The sequence below is a fragment of the Leptonychotes weddellii genome, chromosome 11, assembly GCF_054177405.1.
Source record: "Leptonychotes weddellii isolate Sample4059 chromosome 11, ASM5417740v2, whole genome shotgun sequence".
NCBI classification, from domain to species: domain Eukaryota; kingdom Metazoa; phylum Chordata; class Mammalia; order Carnivora; family Phocidae; genus Leptonychotes; species Leptonychotes weddellii.
The window spans coordinates 47,057,099-47,079,479 of NC_138379.1; the positions used below are offsets into that span (position 1 = coordinate 47,057,099).

General features: G+C 47.5%; 1 non-coding gene and 1 pseudogene across 1 annotated transcript; one reads left to right on the plus strand and one right to left on the minus strand.

Moving 5' to 3' along the window:
- The first annotated feature begins 4,117 nt into the window (after nucleotides 1–4,117).
- On the plus strand, nucleotides 4,118–4,190 carry TRNAK-CUU (transfer RNA lysine (anticodon CUU)). The gene has a single exon. It is a non-coding gene; the product is annotated as a tRNA-Lys (tRNA).
- Nucleotides 4,191–7,068: 2,878 nt separating this feature from the next.
- On the minus strand, nucleotides 7,069–7,507 carry LOC102729909 (high mobility group nucleosome-binding domain-containing protein 3 pseudogene; annotated as a pseudogene).
- Nucleotides 7,508–22,381: the final 14,874 nt, after the last annotated feature.

Below are 22,381 nucleotides of genomic sequence, written 5' to 3' on the forward strand. Positions count from 1 at the left end.
GCCTGTAAGGATATCCAAAAAGGCTTTCTTGAGGGGTGCCTCAGAGGCAGCTCAGAGCCTGGAGCAGGGCTCCAGGAACAAGTGTGATCAGGAGCCTGTAGGGTGAGGGGAGAATGAGTGGAGTCCATCTAGTTTGGGTAGAGTCCTTTCCAAGGCAAAGGATGGACCAGATGCTTTTGAAGGTTCCCCAGCCAGTGTTTGGGTCCCCCTCAAATAAGTGTTACCAATCCTCCTTCCCTCTCATTGGCTGAGGAGGAAACAAAAGCTCAGTGAGGACTAGAGCCAAGGTGTCCTAGATGGCTCCCTAGCCAGGGATCTTCATCAACCCTGATCCAGGCCGGCCCACCAGTCTGTCTTGTGCTCCCTTAGTTGGCTTGAGGAGGAGAAAACTTGCCCTTGCCCTCTTGGGTGCCTGTCTGGTTGGGAAGATAGGCTTTTTCATTTTGTGTGAGGTCATTTAGGCAAACAGATTCCAGGAAGGCTGGGATGGTGGAAATTGGGCACGGGTGACAAGTCTGTAGACATCACTCTGGAGCTGAACCAGCATCCCATCTCATGCTCCTGTCTCTGGGCCTAGGATGGGTTGTTTGGGAGCTGGGTCTGACTATGGATCATAGAGGACCCACCCCAGTCTAGGGGCCAGGCCCATGGGTGGGTCCAAGCTAAACTTCCACACAAGGGTCCATTGTGGTTGCATGGGCTGGCCCTGGGCTCCGCCAGCCCTTCCGGCTCCCGGAAAATGCTTCCCGTCTGGTAGCTCCTGGAGCGGTCTGTCCTTGGCCAGGGTGCCAACCCCACACCCGGCCTCTCTAACCCAGTGGGGATCCTGGACTCTTGTAGCTTCAGAGCTCTGGGGTCCAGCCCCCATTTCACAGCCAGAGTCCCTGAGGCTCAGGGGGGTAGACACAGGTCAGAGCAGCATACCAGGACCAGAATCAGGATCAGAACCCAGCACTCTGGGGTGCCTGGCTGGCTCAGTTGGAAGAGCATGCAAACCTTGACCTCAGAGTCATGAGTCTGAGTCCCACATGGGGTGTAGAGATTGCTTAAAAAAAAAAAGAAAAGAAAAAAGAACCCAGCGCTCTGGCCATTTATTCAGTTCTCACTATTCACAGGACGCAGTAGCATTTGGACTCAGAGAAGGGAAGAGGCTGTCCCATCATACAGCCAATTGTGGCGGAGTCTGGGTGAAATGTCTGGTTCCGAGGTGGCTGCTTGCCTACCCTCGACCTCTCCGGAGATCTGGGCCTTCTTGGTTCATCCTTGTGGCCTCGAGAGGTTGGCTGTTCCTGTGTGTCTGGAGGTTAAGGGGATTTCAACTGGCAATCTAGTCCTGACATCCTGAGTTTTCAAATCAGGTATGGATGCACTGGATGGGATGAGGAAAAGAAGCTCTGGAATTTGGGGGTTTGGCAGCTTGCACCAGAGCTGAGGCCGGAGGCTCCCCAGCCCTTGCCTGGGCTCACAGCGCCACCTGGGGCCCAATTGGTGGAGTCCCACTGGGGCTGCCATTCTGAGCCTTTACTCTGTGAAGGCCCTCGGTGCAGGCCAGTGGTAGGCGCTAGGATAAAGAAAGGACTCTGGCCCCTGATGTAAGGGGAGTAGCCCACGAGGAGTGACTGCTTGGCATGAAGTCACAATAGAAAGTCCAGGGCAGAGGAGGGGCTCTGAACACCACAGGGCAGTGGAGGAGAGGAATTACCATCATGGCAATTCTCACTGACTATCCTCTGGGCCAGTTCTGGGTCAGACCCTGGGGACCCTCAAGAAGTCGATCATGATCTAATGGAGATGGGGGAAGTGGAGGTAGGAGCCCAGGGCCAGACACATGGAGCCGGGTCTTGGAGAGTAGTAGTAATTTGCCTTCTGTACTGAGGGTGTTGCAGGCTCAGGGAAGAGCCTGTGCCAAGGCATGGAGGAGCAAGTTTATGTGTGTAAGGTTGAGAGCGACAGCTGAGGAGAGAGGAAGTGCCAGAAGATGAGGTCAAAAAGGTGGGTACCTGTGGCCAACACAGCTTCCCCACAATTCTCCCTGCCCCACCTCCTGCTTTGACCCTCAATGCTCAAACTCTAACCCCATCTCCTCTGAGTCAAACTACCCAGCTGAGGTCCTGATTTCTGGCGCCCCCCTTCTTCCCCAAGGCCAGGGGCTAGGTCAGGCTGCCCACAGGCTGATCCTAGGGACACAATCCTGTGATCCCTCTGGCCTCCAGGGAGTCCAGGCATAGTCCTTGGACAAGGGGAAGAATCTCTGAGTAGTTACCGAACTTTGGTCTCAAGTTCCTCAACTGTTACATGGACATAATAACAGTTCCTACCCCATGGAGATGTGGTGAGGATTAAATGAGAAAATGCATATAAAGCCACCTTGCTAACATGGGTTGATGCCAGCTAAAGAGGCTTCTTCCCATTGCCCATCCCTCTGGGCACATCCCTTCCAGGAGGGAAAGCTCCAGGATCCAGATCTTGCCCCCTCTGCTGCCCTCCCCAAGGCCTCAGGTCTTTTTCGACTTTCCTGAGCCCAGAGAGGCTCTACTGTGCTGCACAGGAAGATTTGTTTATTATGTTTCTCTCCATTTTTTTTTTTTAAGAAAATGTAAACTACAAAGGAAAAAAGAAAAGTATACAACAAGCATCCATATGCCCCCCTGGATTCAACAATTAATGATTTGCCTTATTCACCTTATTGCTTTCTCTTTTTAAAAAAATCTGAACTGGGGTACCTGGGTGGTGCAGTCAGTTAAGCATCCGACTCTTGGTTTTGGCTCAGGTTGTGATCTCAGGGTCATGAGATGGAGCCCAGCATCAGGCTCCACGGTCAGCGAGGAGTCTGCTTGGGAGTCTCTCTCTCTCTCCCTCTCCCACTGCCCCTCCCCCCTCTCTAAAATAAATAAATAAATCTTTAAAAAGAAATTTTTAAAAATCTGAACCTGGCTGTCTCGGTAAAGCATGCGACTCTTAATCTCAGGGTCATGAATTTAAGCCCCTCATTGGGCGTGGAGCCTACTTAAAAAAAAAATCTGAACCATTTGAAAGTAAGTTGCAGATACCATGACACTAGATGATGCAGCTCCTGAGAACAGTAGCCCCACACAGTCATCCTCACAATCCTGAGAAAAGGATGAATGATCCCGTACTATCATCCAATGTCCAGTCCATATTCATGTTTCTCCCAATTTTCCCCAAATGTATTTTACATCTACATTTGGGAGGGATGGGGAGGGGTCCGGGATCTGATCAATGTTCACTCATTGCATTTGATTGTTGGTCTCTTTGTTCTCTGGAAAACACTTTTTTCTCCCTCAAATAGGAAAAATTACAAAAGAAAATAATCTGTAATCTTACCACCTTGAGCTATCCACTGTTGGCATTTTGGCATTTTTCCTTTCAATTAAAAGATTCCTGGGGTGCCTGGGTGGCTCAATGTGTGAGTGTCTGCCTTTGGCTCAGGTTGTGAACCCAGGGTCGTGGGATTGAGACCCGCACTGGCTTCCAGCTCAGTGGGGAGCCCACTTCTCCCTCTCCCTCTGCCCCTCCCCGCTGCTTGTGCTTTCTCTGTGTCAAATGAATAAATGAAATCTTTAAAAAAATTTTTAAAAAAGATTCCTAATATATATGGCATTTTAAAAATAACATCTCCATGAGATATAATTCACATATCATTTAACTCATTCATTTAGAATATACAATTCAGGGGCGCCTGGGTGGCTCAGTCGGTTAAGCATCTGCCTTCGGCTCAGGTCATGATCCCAGGGTCCTAGGATTGAGTCTCACATCGGGCTCCTTGCTCAGCGGGGAGTCTGCTTCTCCCTCCCCTGCTCCCCCCCGCCCCCGCTATGCTCTCTCTCTCTCTCTTTCTCTCTCTTTTTTTCTCTCAAATAAATAAATAAAATCTTAAAAAAAAAGAATATACAATTCTATGGTTTTTACAATATTCACAGATATATACAACTTGTCACTACAATCCATTTTAGAACATTTCCATCACCTCAAAAAAAAAAAAAAAGTCCTGTACCTTTTAGCTATCACCCTGTAGTCCTAAGCAACCACAAATCTACTTTCTAACTCTATAGATTTACCTATTGTGAACATTTTATATAAATGGAATATATGGGGTGCCTGGCTGGCTCAGTTGGAAGAGCATGAGACTCTTGATCTCAGGGTCATGAGTTCGAGCCCCATGTTGGGTGTAGAGATTACTTAAATAAATTTTTTAAAAACTTAAAAAAAATAAATGGAATTATGTAGTATGTGGTCTTTTGTGACTTTTCCCATGTAGCATAATGTTTTCAAGCTTCATCTGTGTTATAGCATGTATCAGTACTTCATTCCTTTTTATGGCCGAATGATATTGCATTGTATGGATATGCCACATTTTGTTTATCCATCCATCAGTTGATGGACATTTGGGTTGTTTCTACATTTTAGCTATTATGAATAATGCTGCCATGAACATTTTTTGCTTGTTTTTGCATAAACATACATTTCAATTTCTCCTGGGTAGATACCTAGGAGAGGAATTGCTAAGTCACATGATAACTCTGTTTAACTGTGAGGAACTAAACTGTTTTTCAAAGCAGTTGTATCATTTTGCATTCCAACCAGCAATCTGTTAGGATTCTGATTTCTACACATCTTCCCCAGCATTTGTTTCTGACTTTTTTTTCCTTCCAAATTGTAATTTAAATTCTAATTAGTTAACATATAGGGTATTACTGGTTTCAGGAGTAGATTTCAGTGATTCATCACTTACATACAATACCCAGTGCTCATCACAAGTGCCCTCCTTAAAACCCATCACCCATTTAGCCCATCCCCCGCCCACCTCCCCTCCAGCAACCTTCGGTTTGTTCTCTATTGTTAAGAGTCTCTTATGGTTTGTTTCCCTCCCCCCCTTTTTTGTCCCCCTTCTCATATGTTCATCTGTTTTGTTTCTTAAATTCCACATATGAGTGAAATCATATGGTATTTGTCTTTCTCTGACTGACTTATTTCGCTTAGCATAATACATTCCAGTTCCATCCATGTCACTGCAAATGGCAAGATTTCATTCTTTTTGATAGCTGGGTAATATTCCATTATATCTATCTATCTGTATATTCCATTATATATATATATTCCATTATATATATATTCCATTATATATATATTCCTTTATATATATATATTCATACATACCACATCTTCTTTATCCATTCATCAGTCAATGGACACTTGGGCTTTTTCCATAGTTTGGCTATTGTTGATAATGCTGCTATAAACATTAGGCTGCATGTACCCTTTCGAATCTGTGTTTTTGTATCCTGTGGATAAATACCTAGTAGTGCAATAGTTGGATCCTAGGGCAGTTCTATTTTTAACTTTTTGAGGAACCTCCATACTGTTTTCCAGAGTGGCTGCACCAGTTTGCATTTTCACCAACAGTGTCCCCTTTCTCTGTACCCTCACCAACATCCATTGTTTCCTGTGTTGTTAATTTTTACCATCTGACATTTGAGAGGTAGTATCTCATCGTGGTTTTTGATTTGTATTTCCTTGATGCTGAATGATGTTGAGCATCTTTCCATGTGTCTGTTAGCCATCTGGATGTCTGACTTTTTTATTATGACCATCCTTGAGGTTAAGATGTATCTCATTGTGGTTTTGATTTGCATCTCCTTGATAACTAATGATATCAAGAATCTTTTCTTGGGGGTTGCCTGGGTGGCTCAGTCGGTTAAGCATCTGCCTTCCACTCAGGTCATGATCCCAGGGTCCTGGGATCAAGTCCCACATCGGGCTCCATGCTCAGCAGGGAGCCTGCTTCTCCCTCTGCTTGCCGCCCCCTCTCTCTTTCTCTGACAAACAAAATCTTTTAAAAAAAAAAGAATCTTTTCTTGTGTTTATTGTTTACCTATTCGTTTATTTTCCATCCTCTTTGGGAAAATATTTAGTTAAATCCTTTGCCCATTTTTTTTAAATTGGGTTATTTATTTGTTTGTTTTTGCAGGCAAGAAAACCTTTTATTTTTTTTTTAAGATTTTATTTATTTACTTATTTGAGAGAGAGAGCGAGAAACAGCATGAGAGGGGATAGGGTCAGAGGGAGAAGCAGGCTCCCCGCCGAGCAGGGAGCCCGATGCGGGACTCGATCCCGGGACTCCAGGATCATGACCCGAGCCGAAGGCAATCGCTCAACCAACTGAGCCACCCAGGCGCCGGAAAACCTTTTATTTTAAACCACAAATAGTCAGCAGATGGCCACAACTATCCATGTTTCATTAAAATCACATAAAATCAGGGCACCTGGGTGGCTCAGTTGGTTAAGAGAGGAATTGCTAAGTCACATGATAACTCTGTTTAACTGTGAGGAACTAAACTGTTTTTCAAAGCAGTTGTATCATTTTGCATTCCAACCAGCAATCTGTTAGGATTCTGATTTCTACACATCTTCCCCAGCATTTGTTTCTGACTTTTTTTTCCTTCCAAATTGTAATTTAAATTCTAATTAGTTAACATATAGGGTATTACTGGTTTCAGGAGTAGATTTCAGTGATTCATCACTTACATACAATACCCAGTGCTCATCACAAGTGCCCTCCTTAAAACCCATCACCCATTTAGCCCATCCCCCGCCCACCTCCGACTGCCTTCGGCTCAGGTCATGGTCCTGGAGTCCCGGAATCGAGTCCCGCATCAGGCTCCCTGCTCAGCAGGGAGTCTGCTTCTCCCTCTGACCCTCCTCCCTCTTATGCTCTCTGTCTCTCATTCTCTCTCTCAAATAAATAAATAAAATCTTAAAAAAAAAAAAATCACATAAAATCTAGATTAAAAAGCACCACTGATTACTGCTCTAGAAAAACTGTGTGAAAAATTCAAATACACACAGGAGAAATACCACAGTATGCACAGGTCTCAATTTTTAAAACAAGTGCATGGAACGTTGCATCAATTTTGCACACAGCTTCGAATATCAAATTGAAATTTATTTTACTTGAGGATGATGGAAATTTCCAAAAGGCATGATTATAAAGAGGTAAAATGTCCATCCTTATACATCTTTGTATGCCAACTAGTAGTGTCCTAAAAGTTAGCATTTACAAAATCCTTGGTAAACATAGCTTTTCAAAGTCGCCCAAGTGGGACATAAAATCAACTCCAATTTTTCACAATTCATTCTACCTTTTCTGTGCACCTTCTGCTTTAGTTTCACCATTTTCAGATGGTGCAGGACCTTCCTTCCAGCTTTGTGCTCTCCCTCTTTCCTTTTAGTACTTTTGTTAGTCTTCGTTCCAGGTTCTTTGTGAGCAGATGGCTTTCTTGGTTTAGGTTCAGGTTTTGGTGGTGCAGGTTTCGCTGACAACCTGGCAGATGATTTCGTTGCTTTGGATCCACCGTTGCCCTCTGTATTCTCTGGAGACTTTCTTTGGGGCATAAGGACTGTGTTTGTGCAGCCGCTAAACAGTAAAGCAACGGGCTGGACCGGCAGGCATGGCCACCGCTGGGGCTCCTGCAAAGGGTACCGCAGAGACCTGCACCTCCTGGGTTGGTGTTTTGTTGTTGTTCTTGTTTAAATTATTGAATTGTAATCTGTTTTATATATTCTAGATCCAAGTCCCAGATCTCATATATATGATTTGCAAATATTGCCCCCTCTTCTGTGGGTTGTCTTTTCATGTTCTTGATGGTATTCCTTGAAGCACTAACAGGTTTCATTTTGATGAATTTCAATTTGTATATTCTTGTTGTTGTCAACTGTGCTTTTGGTGTCCTATCTAAGAATCTGTTGCCAAGTCCAAGGTTCTAAAGACTTACTCCTGGGTTTTCTTCTAAAAGCATAAAGCTTTTAGCTCTTACATTTCAGTATTTAATCTATTTTGAATTAACTTTTGTTACGTGGTATAAAGGATGCATTCGGCAGCGTTCTTTTGCCTGCGGCACCAACTGTCCCTGCAGCACAGAGCTGAGAGGATGAGATATGCTGGCGGCCTTCCTGTCCCAGGAAGATAACAGAGGCTGCTCCTGGGAGCTGGAAGGGGAAGGAACCCGGTGTTCTTAGCTTCACCTGCCTCCATCGGAGCCTCCATTGGGTTGAGGTGGTGGGGGCAGGGAGAGAGTGAAGCATGGCTCAAATGCTACAAACTCACTTTTCTTACCAAGATTTAGTAGATGGTCCTGAATGAACATTCCTTCATTTGCTGTATGCTCTTAGGACGATTTCTAGGGAATATATACATAACATTTCTAACAGCTATGGTGGTTCCACTGGGAAGAGGCTCTTCAGGGCTCTTCGCACCACCATCTGGAAGTTGGCCACCAGCTCATTACTTTTTATGGCCAAGTAGTATTCCATTGTTTATATGTACCACACTTCATTTATCCATTTACCCATTGATGGACATTGGGTTGTTTCTTGTTGTCTGAGATACTACAAATAAAGCTGCTGTGAATATTTGCATACAAGTCTTTGTTTGGACATATGCTTTCATTTCTCCTGAATTAATGCCTAGAAGTGGAATGGCTGGGTTATATGGTAGGTTTTCCAAAGTGGTTGTACGATATTACCTTCCTGCCAACAGTGTCTGAGAGTTCTAGTTGCTCCATATCTTCACCGACACTCAATACGATCACTTTAAAAAATTTTAGCCATTCTAATAGAAGTGTAGTGGCATCTCATTGCGGTTTTAATTTGCATTTCCCTAATAACTAATGAATAATGTGTTTGAGCATCTTGCATCTGTGTTCATGAGAGAGATTGGTCTGTAGTTTTTCTTTTCTTATGATGTCTTTGTCTGGTTTTTGTATTAGGATGATGCTGGCCTCACAGAATGAGTTGGGAAGTATTCTCTCTGCTTCTATCCTCTGAAAGACATTGTAAAGAACTGGTATAATCCTTTCCTTAAATGTTTGGTGGAATTCACCAGTGAACCCATCTGGGCCTGGTGTCTTCTGTTTAGAAAGGTTATTAATTATTGATTCAATTTCTTGAATAGATATAGGCCGATTCAAATCTTTCAAGGAATTGGTCCATTTCATCTAGGTTATCAAATTTGTGGGCATAGTTGTTCACAATATTCCTTTACTATCCTTTTAATGTCCTTAGAATCTGTAGTGAATTCCTCCCTTTCATTTCTGATATGGTAATTTATGGCCTCTTTTTTTCTTGGTTAGCTTAGCTATAAGTGTATCAATTTACTGATCTTTTCAACAACCCAGGTTTTGATTTCATTGATTTTTTTCCCTATTGATTTTCTGTTTTCCTTTTAATTGATTTTTTGCTCTAATTCTTTTTTTTTTTAAGATTTTTATTTTTAAGTAATTTCTACACCCAACATGGTGCTCAAACTCACAACTCCGAAATCAAGAGTCGCATGCTTTTCTGACTGAACCATCCACGTGCCCCTTTGCTCCAATTCCTCCAATTTCTTTTCTTCCACTTCCTTTGGATTTAATTTGCTCTTCTTTTTCTGGTTTCCTAAACTGAAACTTAGAATACAGATTTTAAATCTCACTTCCTTTCTAATATATCAATGCTATAGATTTCCCTCTAGCACTGCTTTCACTGCATCCCACAGATTTTGGTAAGTTTTTTTTCCATATTTTTTTAATCAAAAATATTTTTAAATTTCTCTTGAGATTCTTTGATCCATGTGTTATTTGGAAGTGTGTTATTTAATCTCCACTTATTTTGGACTTTCCCAATTATTTTTCTGTGTCTCATTTCCAGTTTCATTACAAATGTGCTAGATACAACTCCTTTCTTGGATGTGTGATTTGTAATAGTTGTTAGTAGTCAATGGCTTGAATTTTCATTTTCTTAACAGTGTCTTTCAAATAGCAGATGTTCCTTATTTTGATGAAGTCCAACCTATCAATATTTTTCGTTTCTGAATCATGTTTCTGGTATTGTATCTACGAACTCTTGGCCTAAATCAAGGTCACAAAGATTTTGTTTCTTTGCTTGGTGTTCCTTCCTTCCAAGTTTTGGTTCACACTGTATGTATTTTATATTTTGCCTTTTTTCTCCAAAACCTTTTCTTAAAAATGTCAAGTCTATGGAGAAGTTGAAAGAGTAGTACCATTAACACCCACATACTCTTTGCTGACAGTGCATCAATTGTTAATAATTTGCCACATTTGCTTTATTTCCCTGGATACTTTCTTCCCTCCAGAAACATTTGACAATAAGTTGCAGAATTGTGTAACACTGACTTTTCTCAAAGTCTAAGCAAGCTGTCCTGGAAATGTTCTTTAACAAGCAGTAACAGTAACGTATTTCGCTGAGAACCGAGGCGAAGGTAGCACATACCCAGTGTGGAGGGCTGGGAAGAAATAAAGGAGTAAAAGAAGAAAACAAAACCCCCTCTGGCTTTATTTCAACTCCAAGATCACAGGGGGCCATTTGCCTGAGAGGTGGGTGGGGAGGATGCACAGAGCTCAGATGCAAATCCCTTAATCCTACTCTAGCCCCTGGGGGCCTCTTCCTGCAGAAGAGACCTCAGCTGGGAGGCCAGGATTTCCCTATGTGACCTTAAGCCAGTTCTGCCATCTTTGGGCTTAGCTGGTAAACAGAGACACCATAGCTGCTTGGCCTCCCTCCCAGGAGGCTATTTGTGTCTTTACTGGAGTAACTCCTCTATTGTGAAAGGGCTTGGTGCCCCTCCCTCCAACACCCCACCCCTAGACAGGACTCAGGATCCCTGCTGCTTTTGCCGGAACACCCCTCCCCCGCCCCCCAACCATCATCATCCTATCCTTAGAATCAACCTTGCCTCTCCCTCTTTACTTGCAACAAATCATTCACCGCATGGGCCAGGCCTGTGCTGGAGGCTACTCCACACTCTTATCTCACTCAGTGCTCACAATAACCCTTAAAGGAGGTTATCATGGCCATTTCAGATTAGGAAACTCTTTCCTTAGCACACTGGGCAAGGTCAGTCACCCGAAGTTAGGGCAAAGCCAGGCTTGTGCAGGCCACTGTCTCTGCCTATCGAGACATCGGAGCCCTTGTTTGCAACCTCAGTGCCCTATGTACAGAGAGGTCAGGTCTGTGCCGACGTATCTGAGATCTGTACCCCCCTGCCATCGCTGTGAATCTAAATCTGCTTCTTACTTCAGAGTCCAGCTGGCTTCAGGGTTGTCTCCTCCACGAAGCTCTCCCTGATTCCCACTGAGAGTGATGTTCCTTTTCTGGACGCCCTCACTCTGCAATCAGTGGCCTGATCCTTCTGTCTCTCCCATCTCCACTCAGACCCTCCCTCCAACTGCCCAAGATCCTATACACTGGGCATGTAATAGCTTCATTCAATGCATTTGAATGTTTTATTTTAATTATTTGCATTATCTCTTTCTAATATTTATTGATTTTTTCTTTTTTTAAAAAAGAATTTATTTATTTATTTGAGAGAGAGAGAGATAGCGGGAGACCACGAGCAGGGGGAAGAGGGAGAAGCAGGCTCCCCACTCATCAGGGAACCTGATACGGGGCACGATCCAGGGATCATGACATGCGCTGAAGGCAGACGCTTAACTGACTGAGCCACCCAGGTGCCCCTTATTGATTTTCTTTTACTTTCTTGTATAGTATTATATTTTTTCTTATCAATACATGTTCACGGGGCACCTTCAGCTCAAGTCATGATCTCAGGGTCCTGGGATCACCGGCATCAGGCCCCCTGCTCAGTGGGGAGTCTGCTTCTCTCTCCCTCTGCCCCCCCAATCGTGTGTGTGCTCTCTCTCAAATAAATAAAATCTTTAAAAAAATACATGTTCACATTATCAAAAATTTAAGAAAGAAGAAAAATCACCCCAAATTGCCCACAGATAACCATATTAATATTTTCATAGATTATTTCTTGGTCTGATTTCTACGGACACATATATTTTAGGAGTTAAGACCATACTGTATAAACAGTTCCAAAGCCTGCTTTAAAAAAAAGAAAAAAAAATCTAACATTATACCAAGGACATTTTCCATGTCACTAAAAGTTACATGGGTCATACCCATTAGGGTGGCTAGAATATAAAAAAGACAGATAATAACAAATGTGGCAAGGATGTGGAGCAATTTGAACCCTCATACACTGCCAGTGGGAATGTAAAATGGTGCATTCCCTTTAGAAAATAGCCTGACAGTTCCTCAAATAGTTAAGCATACAGTTATCAGATGATCCAGCAACTTTGCTCGTAGACATACATTCAAGAGAAATGAAAACATACATCTATACAAAAATCTGTACATGAGGGGCACCTGGGTGGCGCAGTTGATTAAGCATCCGACTCTTGGTTTTGGCTTAGGCCATGATCTCAGGATGGTGAGATTGAGTCCCACGTGGGGCTCCACTCAGTGAAGAGTCTGCTTAAGACTTTCTCTCCCTCGGGCGTCTGGGTGGCTCAGTTGGTTAAGCGACTGCCTTCGGCTCAGGTCATGATCCTGGAGTCCCTGGATTGAGTCCCGCATCGGGCTCCCTGCTCGGCAGGGAGTCTGCTTCTCCCTCTGACCCTCCTCCCTCTCATGCTCTCTGTCTCTCATTCTCTCTGTCTCAAATAAATAAATAAAATCTTTAAAAAAAAAAAAAAAGACTTTCTCTCCCTCTCCCTCTGCCACCCCCCAAATAAATAAATAAATCTTTAAAGACAAAACCTTGTACATGAATGTTGATATCATTTTTCATAATAACTGAAAAATGGCAACAACCCTAGTGTCCACCAACTAATGAGTAGATAATACAATGTGGTTTATATTATTCAGCCATAAAAAAAGAATGGAGTAACGGGGCACCTGGCTGGCTCAGTCAAAGGAGCTGGCAACTCTTGATCTTGGGGTCGTGAGTTTGAGCCCCATGTTGGGCGTAGAGATTACTTAAATTAGTAAAACTTTTTTTAAAAGTTTTAAAATGAATGAAGTACTGATACATGCTAAAACATGGATAAACCTTGAAAACATTATGCGATCTGTAAAAAGTCAGACACAGAAGACCACATATTATATGATTCATTAAATGTCCAGAAAGGCAAATCTATAGAGACAGAAAGTGTATCTGTGGGCTGGGTTGGGGGAGGGGAGGTTTGTGAGCAAGTGAGCAGTGACTGCTGATGGGTATGGGGATTTGCTGTGGAGTAATGAAAGTGTTCTGAAATTGATTATGGTGATGGTTGCAAAACTTTGTGAATATACTAAAAATCATTAAACCGTACATTTTAAGTGGGTACATTATATGTTATGTGACATATATCAATAAATCTGTTATTTTTTATTTTTTTATTTTTTATTTTAATGTAATCTTTACACCCAATATAGGGCTCGAACTCACGACCCTGAGGTCAATTGTTCCATGTTCTACCAACTGAGCCAGCCAGGCCCCCCTCAATAAATCTGTTATAATTGAAAACAAAAGAACTCCACGGCAGCATTTTTAATGTCTTTAGATGTTATTCCTTTGTACAGCTGCATCATAATTTATTTAGGTTCCTATTGTTGGACCTTTATGTTTTCTATTAATTCCTTTGTTTCAGAACATTTCAAACACACACACACAAATGAATTGAATAGTACAATGAACCCCTGTACCCATCACCCACTTCAACAATTGTCACACAAGTGCTGTTTTTACAGACATGGATTTATGAACATTCTTGTGCATAAATCTTTGTTCATAGTCCACACTGTTTCCTTCCATTTATACCGAATTCAATTCAGTCCAAACCACTCCCTCACAATGCCTCCCAGCATACCCATGGGATTTGATGAATCGGACACCGCCCCACTCTTGGGGAGGCTCCCAGTCTGGTGGAGGAGGTAGATATTGGATTGGAATGACCAGTAGGGGCAGAGGCTGTGTAACTGGAGAGAGCCCTCAGCCTATTACCCGGGAGGGATACCTCCACACAGGGCAGTCACTCCACCCAAGGAGCCGATTTCCCGAACCTCCGCCCAGCCCTGTCTTTCTTCCCTTCTGCCACATGGGGGCGCCAGAGCCTTTCACAGCCTCTCTGGAATCTCCCATCAGCTTCGTGGGTGGGTGGCTGGGGTGAGCTCTGTGTCCCTTCTCCTGGTGACCCTGGCCTGGTGATGGCCATTTCTTGGCCTTAGGATCCTCACATGGGAAACGAAGGAGATGAATTCAGTGAGCCATCTGGACCCACCTTTAGCCAATTCTCATAAGCAATGTGTCCTTGGGGTCCATTCCCCGCACTTGCTTCTGGGTGGTCCGGGGGGATCCATGTGCGTGCCCCTCCACTCTGGGTCCCAGGAGAGACTAATACTTACCAAAACAACCTCCCACTTTTTAGAGGCCTACAGGAGCCCGCAGATTTGCTGAGACACCCCAGCTCCAGGCACAACATTAGGGTCGTGGGTGGAGGAAGAGAAAATGAGTCACCAGGGACTTCCAAAGTCCCTCCGGCCCAGCCCAGAGGATACGCGGCCCTCAGAGGGAGGGCCTGGTCTGTGGAGGACCGTGATGGCTGATGTGTCTGGCAGAGCTGAGGGTTGAGTCAAGGGACAAGGTGTTGGTTTTCCTGAGAGGGCTTCTCCAAAGTTGGAGTTTCCTGCCTCGGCCAACAAAGGGGACTGTGGGCCAGGCTCTGAACTCTGACTGGATGTCTGTATCTCCCTGGGGTGCTCTCTCAGCTGTGACCGCAACATGCCCCTACTGGCCTTGCCTCTCCTTGTCCTTGTCCTTCCCTCAAATGCCTCCCCTTAATCCAGTGAGCTGAAAGCCACTCCCCAAATGGCCAAGCATCCCAGTCACGAGGGGGAGGAAGGGCCAGCTCATGTATCCCGAGCACCTACTGTGTGTGTGAGCCTTTCCCTGGGCCTGTCACTTTGTATTTGCCATCACATTTCTTTCCACAGCAGCACCTCATAAGGCAACCGTTATACGCTCATTTCACAGAGGAGGAAGTCAAAGCTTAGCCCTGCAGCGTGAAGACAAGCCCAGGCTGGTCTGACTCACACCTGTGTCTCCTTCCTTCTCCCCACCTGCTTTCTGCACATGCTCTGAACTGTTGTGCACAACGCCTACCTCACCTATTCATCCTTGCTGCCGCTTTACTTCTGCACATACCCCTGCCCACCAAGGGCACACATGCTCCCAAACTCACATACGCCAAACTGGGTGCGCTGGCGGACACGTGTGCCCGTGTGGAGCCCAGGCCTGACTGGCAGCCCCAACTGCTGCTTATCAGCTAGGTGATCTTGAGCAAGTCACTTAACCTCTGTGAGCCTCCATTTTCTCATCTCATCAGAATAGTTTAAATAAGATATCGTATGTCACGTTGTTAGAACCTTACCTGTGCAGAGTGCTCAATAAAGGTTAGCTATTTCTTTTTTAATTGTATTATGTTATGTTAGTCACCATACAATACATCATTGGTTTTTGATGTGGTGATCCACGATCCATTGTTTTCGTATAACACCCAGTGCTCCATGCAGTACATGCCCCCCTTAATACCCATCACCGGGCTAACCAATCCCCCCTCCCCCCTCCCCTCTAAAACCCTGTTTGTTTCTAAGAGTCCATAGTCTCTTATGGTTCATCTCTCCCTCTGATTCCCCCCCCTCATTTTTCCCTTCCTTCTCCTAATGTCCTCCATGCTATTCCTTATGTTCCACAAATAAGTGAAACCATATGATAATTGACTTTCTCTGCTTGACTTATTTCGCTTAGCATAATCTCCTCCAGTCCCATCCATGTTGATGTAAAAGTTGGGTAGTCATCCTTTCTGATGGCTGAGTAATATTCCATTGTATATATGGACCACATCTTCTTTCTCCATTCATCTGTTGAAGGGCATCTCGGCTCTTTCCACAGTTTGGCTATTGCGGACATTGCTAGGTTAGCTATTTCTAAACTTTTCGCTACTTGTCATTATTCTTAGACACGTGCATCTCTGTACCCTCTCTACACACAGAACCAGCTGTGTGTGGCATATACACTGAGGCACAAGGATTGCCACGCACACCTACCCAGCCAGGCAGGAGCCCACGATGGAAAAATCAGCCACCTGCTCTATGTATCAGGTGCCTATGTTCCTGTGCCTACTGGGGGGAGGTAGGGAATACCTGGGCAACAGAAGGCAGGGAGCCTGGCCCTGCGGTCTAACCCATCTGGCTGGGAAGTAAAATTCGTGATCAAGGTGTGGTCTGCAGACCAATCTAGGACCTTGTTAGAGTCTCGAAGAATCTCATACCCAACTCCAGAGCTTCTGAATCAGAATCTGCATTTTAATAAGGTCCTCGGAACACCAGGGTAGAGAGGAGGGAAGTGGGCAATGATCCCCCGGCGAGAGGGGGCTGACTTTGGGCATGGCCCTGGTGTCTCCAACCTGCGCCCTATCAGCAGGTTGATACCTCCCGGCTCCTGCCCTGTGCTTGGGAGTTGGCGCTAATGCGTGAGGTTATCCAACTCAGCCTTGGGAGGATAGGTTGGATCCCTCAACCCTGTTCTAAAAGTGTATAAATAGCAAGGTCTGTCCCTGGTCCTTCCCAGGGCTCTGACAGGCTGGGGGCTGGGGACCACGTCAGGGCCCCAGCAACTGGCAGAGGGTGCCTGCTCTTCAATCCCTCTCCTGAAATGTATCCATACTTGTTTCTGATTCTCCCCACCCAGCATCATGGTAGGGTCACTGCCAGAACTCTGGCCCACCTCTCCCTCCTTGAGTAAGGTGAGGGCTGGGTCCCTTGGGGCTGTTGGAGCCTGAGGCCTGGGCCAGTGCCCCTCCCTATCCCTGTTGGGGCTAATTTTAGGGCTGTCTTGACAGCTGCCTCAGCTCAACCTGAGCTCAGCATTGGGGTCAGTTGGGGTCAGTTGGGGAATGGGCCAGACCAGCCCCAGCTTGGACTACAACAGATAAAATTAGACTCCTGACCCCCTGGCCACCATCCCCATGGCCTGGAGAGACCCCCTCAGTACTGACCAGCAGGATGGCACAAGAACTGGTCCTACTCTCAGTCTGACAACCCTCTCCAGGCAGACAAACCAAATTCTGTGGAAACCAGAAGCCACAGAGATCAGAGAACTCGGGACTTGCAGTCCCTGTAGCTCAGCACCTTGCTTGCAGAAGGGAAAGGGCAAGGGGCTGAGGCCTGGACCTGAGTCACACAGCAAGTGAGGGCAAAGCCGGGGCTGAAGCCCAGGCCTCCTGGTGCCCAGCTGGCTTCTATGTGCTGCACCCCAGGGCTGGGTGGAGATGTAGATGGGACCAGTATCTAAAGTAGCCCATGAAGGTCAATCCTGGGCCGTGGTACCTCCCTTCCTGGAACGTGCAGAGAGGGGACCCCTCTTATGCCAACCCAACACATACTTCATAAGCCCCCTTGCCATGTCCAGCTGTCTAGGATTCAGGAGCAGAAGGCACCTGGAATAGTTAGCAGAGGAAGGATTTTAGCCTCTGATAACACAGGGTTGGAGTCCTTGCTCTGTCACCAACATTCTGGTCCTTCGTTTCCTCCCTGAAGACATGGATGTGGCTATACATATTCACAGACTGGTTGGGACAGAGGCGATGAATGGAGGATGGGAAGAGCACTGGGGACTCAGGAGCATGCTGTGCCCACAGGGCTGTCAGCTAGCTGGGGACGCAGGCTTCTTCCTATGAGAAACCGGAACCCGAGTGGCTCCAACAGTCTTCACCCCCATTGCCTCCAACTCCACTGTCCCTCACCCAGTGATGTTGCAAGAGGAAAGGGAAACGAGTCTTGAAGCTGACCTGGGCAAGAGGGAAAGAAAATGCAAGCCGGGGTCAAAGAGGGAAGCTGTAGTTCTCTCTTCCCCCAACCACAGCTTTTGCTCCTTCTGTTCTCTCTGTTCCTGCCTCCTCTCATGTCCTTCTCCTGTTCATTCACTCCAACCACCCTCCCACCTCCCTAAATCCCCATTTCTTCCTGAGATCTCTCGCCCCGGAGCCCTCTGCCCTGGCCCTATGGTTCCCTGGTCGGGTCTGCGAATGGGAGTGTCGCTGACCGCATGTCCATATGGGACTCGCAGTGCCGGGCTGGCACTCAATAAATATTGAATGGCCCACCTCAAATCCTTTCTGAAACAAGGCTGTGTGTACACGAATAAATAGATAAACATTGACTGACTAAAAACACACACATGCCCCCTGAGAAAAGTCTTGTTTATCCATCCTCCCTGGATAGCAAGTCGATTCCCACTGTGGACTCTCCGGATGATTGAAAGGGGAGGAATCTGAGGATTAGGAAGATGGGAGTCCTTCCAGGTGGAAGGAATGTCTTGAGCCAAAGTTGGGAGCTGAACACTCAGTAGTCAGTGGAACAGCAGTGTGAGATGAGCTGGTGAGACTGGCAGGTCATGAAGAGCCTTGAATGCCAGGCCAAGGAGCAGACTTTATCCTGAGGGCAGTGGGGAGCCATGGGAGGGTTTTGAGCAGGAGAGTGACAAGGTTGGATTTGCTGCCACTGGCATTTCCTCTGTGGCGCTGCATGGAGTGTGGGTTGAAGGCAGAGAGCGTGGAGTCGAAGTGCCCTCTGCTCTCAAGGTCAGGTGAGAGAAGATGAAGTATGAACACAGGTGAGGCTGAAGAAGTGGAGAAGTGGACGATCCCCCAGGATATCACAGAGGGGTGGCCAGGACTGAGTGGCAGATTGGAGGAGGGCAAGGAGGGAGGGAGAGCAGGCTCCGTGATTCTCGGAGTTCCAGGCCCAGGTGACCAGCTGGCTGGAGGCACCCTGGCTGGGAGGTTGAGAGGGGAGCAGGTCTGGGGAAAGATGCAGAAATCGGCTTTGGACATACCAGAGAGATGGTCTGACTAGAAATGGGAACATCAGGAATGGTCAGAGGGTGTGGGGCAAGCAATCTGAGTAACAGCCTCTGAATGACTTGGAAGTGTCCCAAGTGGCCCCAGGTTAGTCCTAGGAGCCCCAACCACCTACAGTGTCCATGACAGACAGAACTTGGACTTGAGCCACGGGGAAGGACTGGGACAGGGTCAGCAAAGGGTCCGACAGGATGGAGGGGAGGGTCTGGGACACCCCAGGAGGCAGGGTAGGAGTGACTGATGCAGAGGCCTGGGATGGAGAGGAAGTAGGAAGAGGCCAAAGGTGGGCTGAACTGGCAGGCCTTACGGATCAGCCAGCCTGGAAGCATCATTGTAGAGACAGGCAGAATGAGGGCCAGTGAGGGGTGGGGATGGGCCGGGTCACACAGTGAGGCAGACAGGTCGGCAGCTCCTGGCTCAGTGCTGTCCCCTGGGCCACACTGTCTGGGAGTGGTCAGCTGGGTGGGACTCTGGGATTGAGCTTCCTGGCCATGCCCAGGTGTCATAGGCTTATCTGGTCTAGCAGGGTGTACCAGGGCAGACAGGTGACAACCCAAGTCCTTACCAAGCAGCACCCCAAAACCCACTGTCAGTCCATCTCAGCCCTGTGCTATTACTCTCTCATTCCCAGACCGAGGCTGGGCTGCAGTGGAGGAGGAAGCCACATGCCCAGACCTGGGGACTCACAGCCCCGCACAGAGCCGTGTTCTCCGCAGAAACTGCATGTTTGGGGAGGGGTCAACTATGGCATTATGCAGCGTGTCCTGCACAAGGCGAGACGTAATAGGGGCAACAAATGCTTATTCAGTCCTACTTAGTGCCAGGCACTGTTCTAGGATCTTGAGACATTGAGAGGGATTTATGTTTTAACTGAAGACTGACAAAAGCCAAATGAATACATAATATAATGTCGAGAAGGGTGAAGTGAGATGAAGAAACACAGAACAGGGTAGGGGGTGGGCAGTTTCAGCAGGGAGCACGGAGTACTCATTTGAGAGAAAGAACCTGATTGTGGATCCAACTGGCTGGGTGACTTTGGCCAAGACCCTGCCCCCACTCCCCACCTCACTAGGAATTGAGCTGAGTCATCTCTGAAGGCCCCTGTCAGCTTGGCTATTAGAAGGGCCTGAGGCGGATGGCTAGGCAATGAGCTTTCTGGAAGACCAGGCTCTCCCACAAAGTCGAGCCCCACCCACCCACACCTGCACTGGCTGCACACGAGACTCCCCCCCCACCTCCCCGCCAACTTCGTTCCTCTGGGCAGGGAGCCCAGCAGGAGCTGAGGAGCCCAGCGCCTTGGCACTGCTCCAGATCTGTCCTGACAGGTGGAGGTGACTCACCTGGGGGTGTCAGGATCCGGGAAACTGCCTGGGGGGTAGGGGTGTGGTGGGGAGTAGAGCGGGAACCTTAAGACTCCCGCCTTGCCTTACCTGGAAAGGGCCTGGCCTCCGGGGTCCTTCTGCTCTCCAGGAGGCCCAAGTTGCAGCCAAGGGGGTGTGAGGGGCCCAAGGGCTTGCCAGGGCCTGTCCCCTCTGGGCCTCTGTCTCCTCATCCACATATAGCGGGAGGGATCAGCTAAATAATCTTCCAGGTTCCTTCCAGCTCTAAATTCCTGTTTTGTTGAGTGTGTTGCAGGAGGCCCAGGACCTCTCTGATAGTTTCCCGGAGCCTCATTGTTGGGGTAAGTGGCAGATTCTGAAACAGGGAGTGGGCAAAGGTTTGCCAGGTTTCGCAACTAAAAATTTGAATTTCAGAAAAGCAATGAATAATTTTTTTAATATAAGCATGTCTCAAATATTATTTGTGCTAAAGAATTATTTGTTGTGTTTCTGATATTCAAATTTCAGGGGACGTCTTGTATTTTACCTGCCAACTCCAGGTAGAAAGGTGAAGATTGGAGCCAGGACTTAACCACAGGAAGGTCCTAGACTCTCAGATGACCAGAGTTCTGGCCACCTACCTTGTTGCTCCCCGAGTCCCTGATCCATGGACTTCGAGATACCTTGTTGGAAAGTAGGGGGTGAGGGAGGGAGAACCAGTTGTTGGGGAAACTGAGAGCTGTGGAGAGAGGCCCAAGGCACCTGAACTCCTGCCCTGTGCACCAGCTCACCTCACTGCCCCTCCCCACAACAAGGCCGGGCTGGTCTCCCCACCAGCTCCTGCACAGCCGGACTCAGGCCTACCTCCACACCCTTGCTCCATTTCTGCAAACAAACTACCCACTGCAGGGACCTGCCCTTGGCCGTTCCCTGGCCTCAGGACTGACTCCTCTGAGTCCTGTGGGACAGACACAGCCCCTGCCCATGCACAGTCCAAGCTGGGAGACAGACACACCAACCACCTCAGAATGGGGAGATAATTGCCCTTTCGTGGGAACTGCTGAGGCTCTGTGCAGGCGGGGCCCACGTTCTGCTTCACCGAGGCTCTACCCCGGAGCAGGCTTCCATCAGTATTAGGGGAAGAAATGGAAGTTCTGAGGGAGAAGAGAGGAAGGAGGGCCTCTCGGAACCTTCCCCGACGCAGTTGGAAGAAGGGCCTTCCAGGTGCAGGAAGAACACAGCGAGGGCCCGGTGTGAGCAGTGAAGGTGCAGGGGTGGGGTGTGGCTGGCATGGAGTAGGAGTGCTAGCGGGCCTGGGAGGTCACCGTGCCCATGGCCTGAACCGGGAGGCTCCCGCTAGTGCTGGGGACCTGTGACCTGGGGAGGCCTGACCCTCCGTGCCATGGCTCAGACAGTGGCTAGTCCTCCCGCCTTCTGCATTTCCAGAGGGCAGGGGCAAGGCCTTCCTCTTCTCCCACGTCCTCCAGGACTGGGCCCGGAGGCCAGCACAGGAGATGGATTGCTAGAAAGCTGAGGGCTGGCCGAGAGGACCAGTCACCCGCCCCATTCCCTCCCCTTGGGCACTGGATGGTGCTGGGACGATTTTAGTAGGTGATCACAGGCACTCAACAGTTATCAGGGAAGGTGGCTGGCTCTCTGGCCCTACACGGAGGCCAGTGTGGCTTTTAGTGTCTCTTTGCCCCGGGCTGCTTCACCGCCAGGGTCCTGGACAGTGAAAGGTGATGTCTCCCTACACGTCCCCAAGCCCACGACTGGATGAATGAGCCAGGCCCCCTACAGACACCATCGCCCACACCCAGACTGAAGCAGACACTGAGGCTCAGGGAGTTGAGGTGCTAAGAGTTTAGGAGTTTAGACTAAACTGGGATTTTAACCTGGCTTGTCCAACACTGAAGCTCAGACTTCTGTGACACGGAGCTGCCCTTATTTTTTCAGTCATCTTTGAGGTGGTACTTTATTTTGGCACTTTATCCCATTTTGATCTTTGCTACTTCTGTTGCAGATGCGGACAAAGCTTTTGCTTGTCTGTGGCCCTCTGCAGTGGCCTTTGCCCGGAAGCAGTAAACTATGGAAGGACCGAAGAAAGCAGGCAGGAAGGGATGAGCTCCTCCTGAGGTTCATTTGCCCTTTCCCCAGAGTACCGCACCCTTCCTCCAGCCTGCAGCCCTGCCCTACCCTGAGTCATGCGGCTCCCTGGCACTCCTGGGACAGCTGGGCCCTATACACTCACACAGCATTCCTCCTCGGCCACCCAGGCTCCCACGTCCTCCCATCCATCAC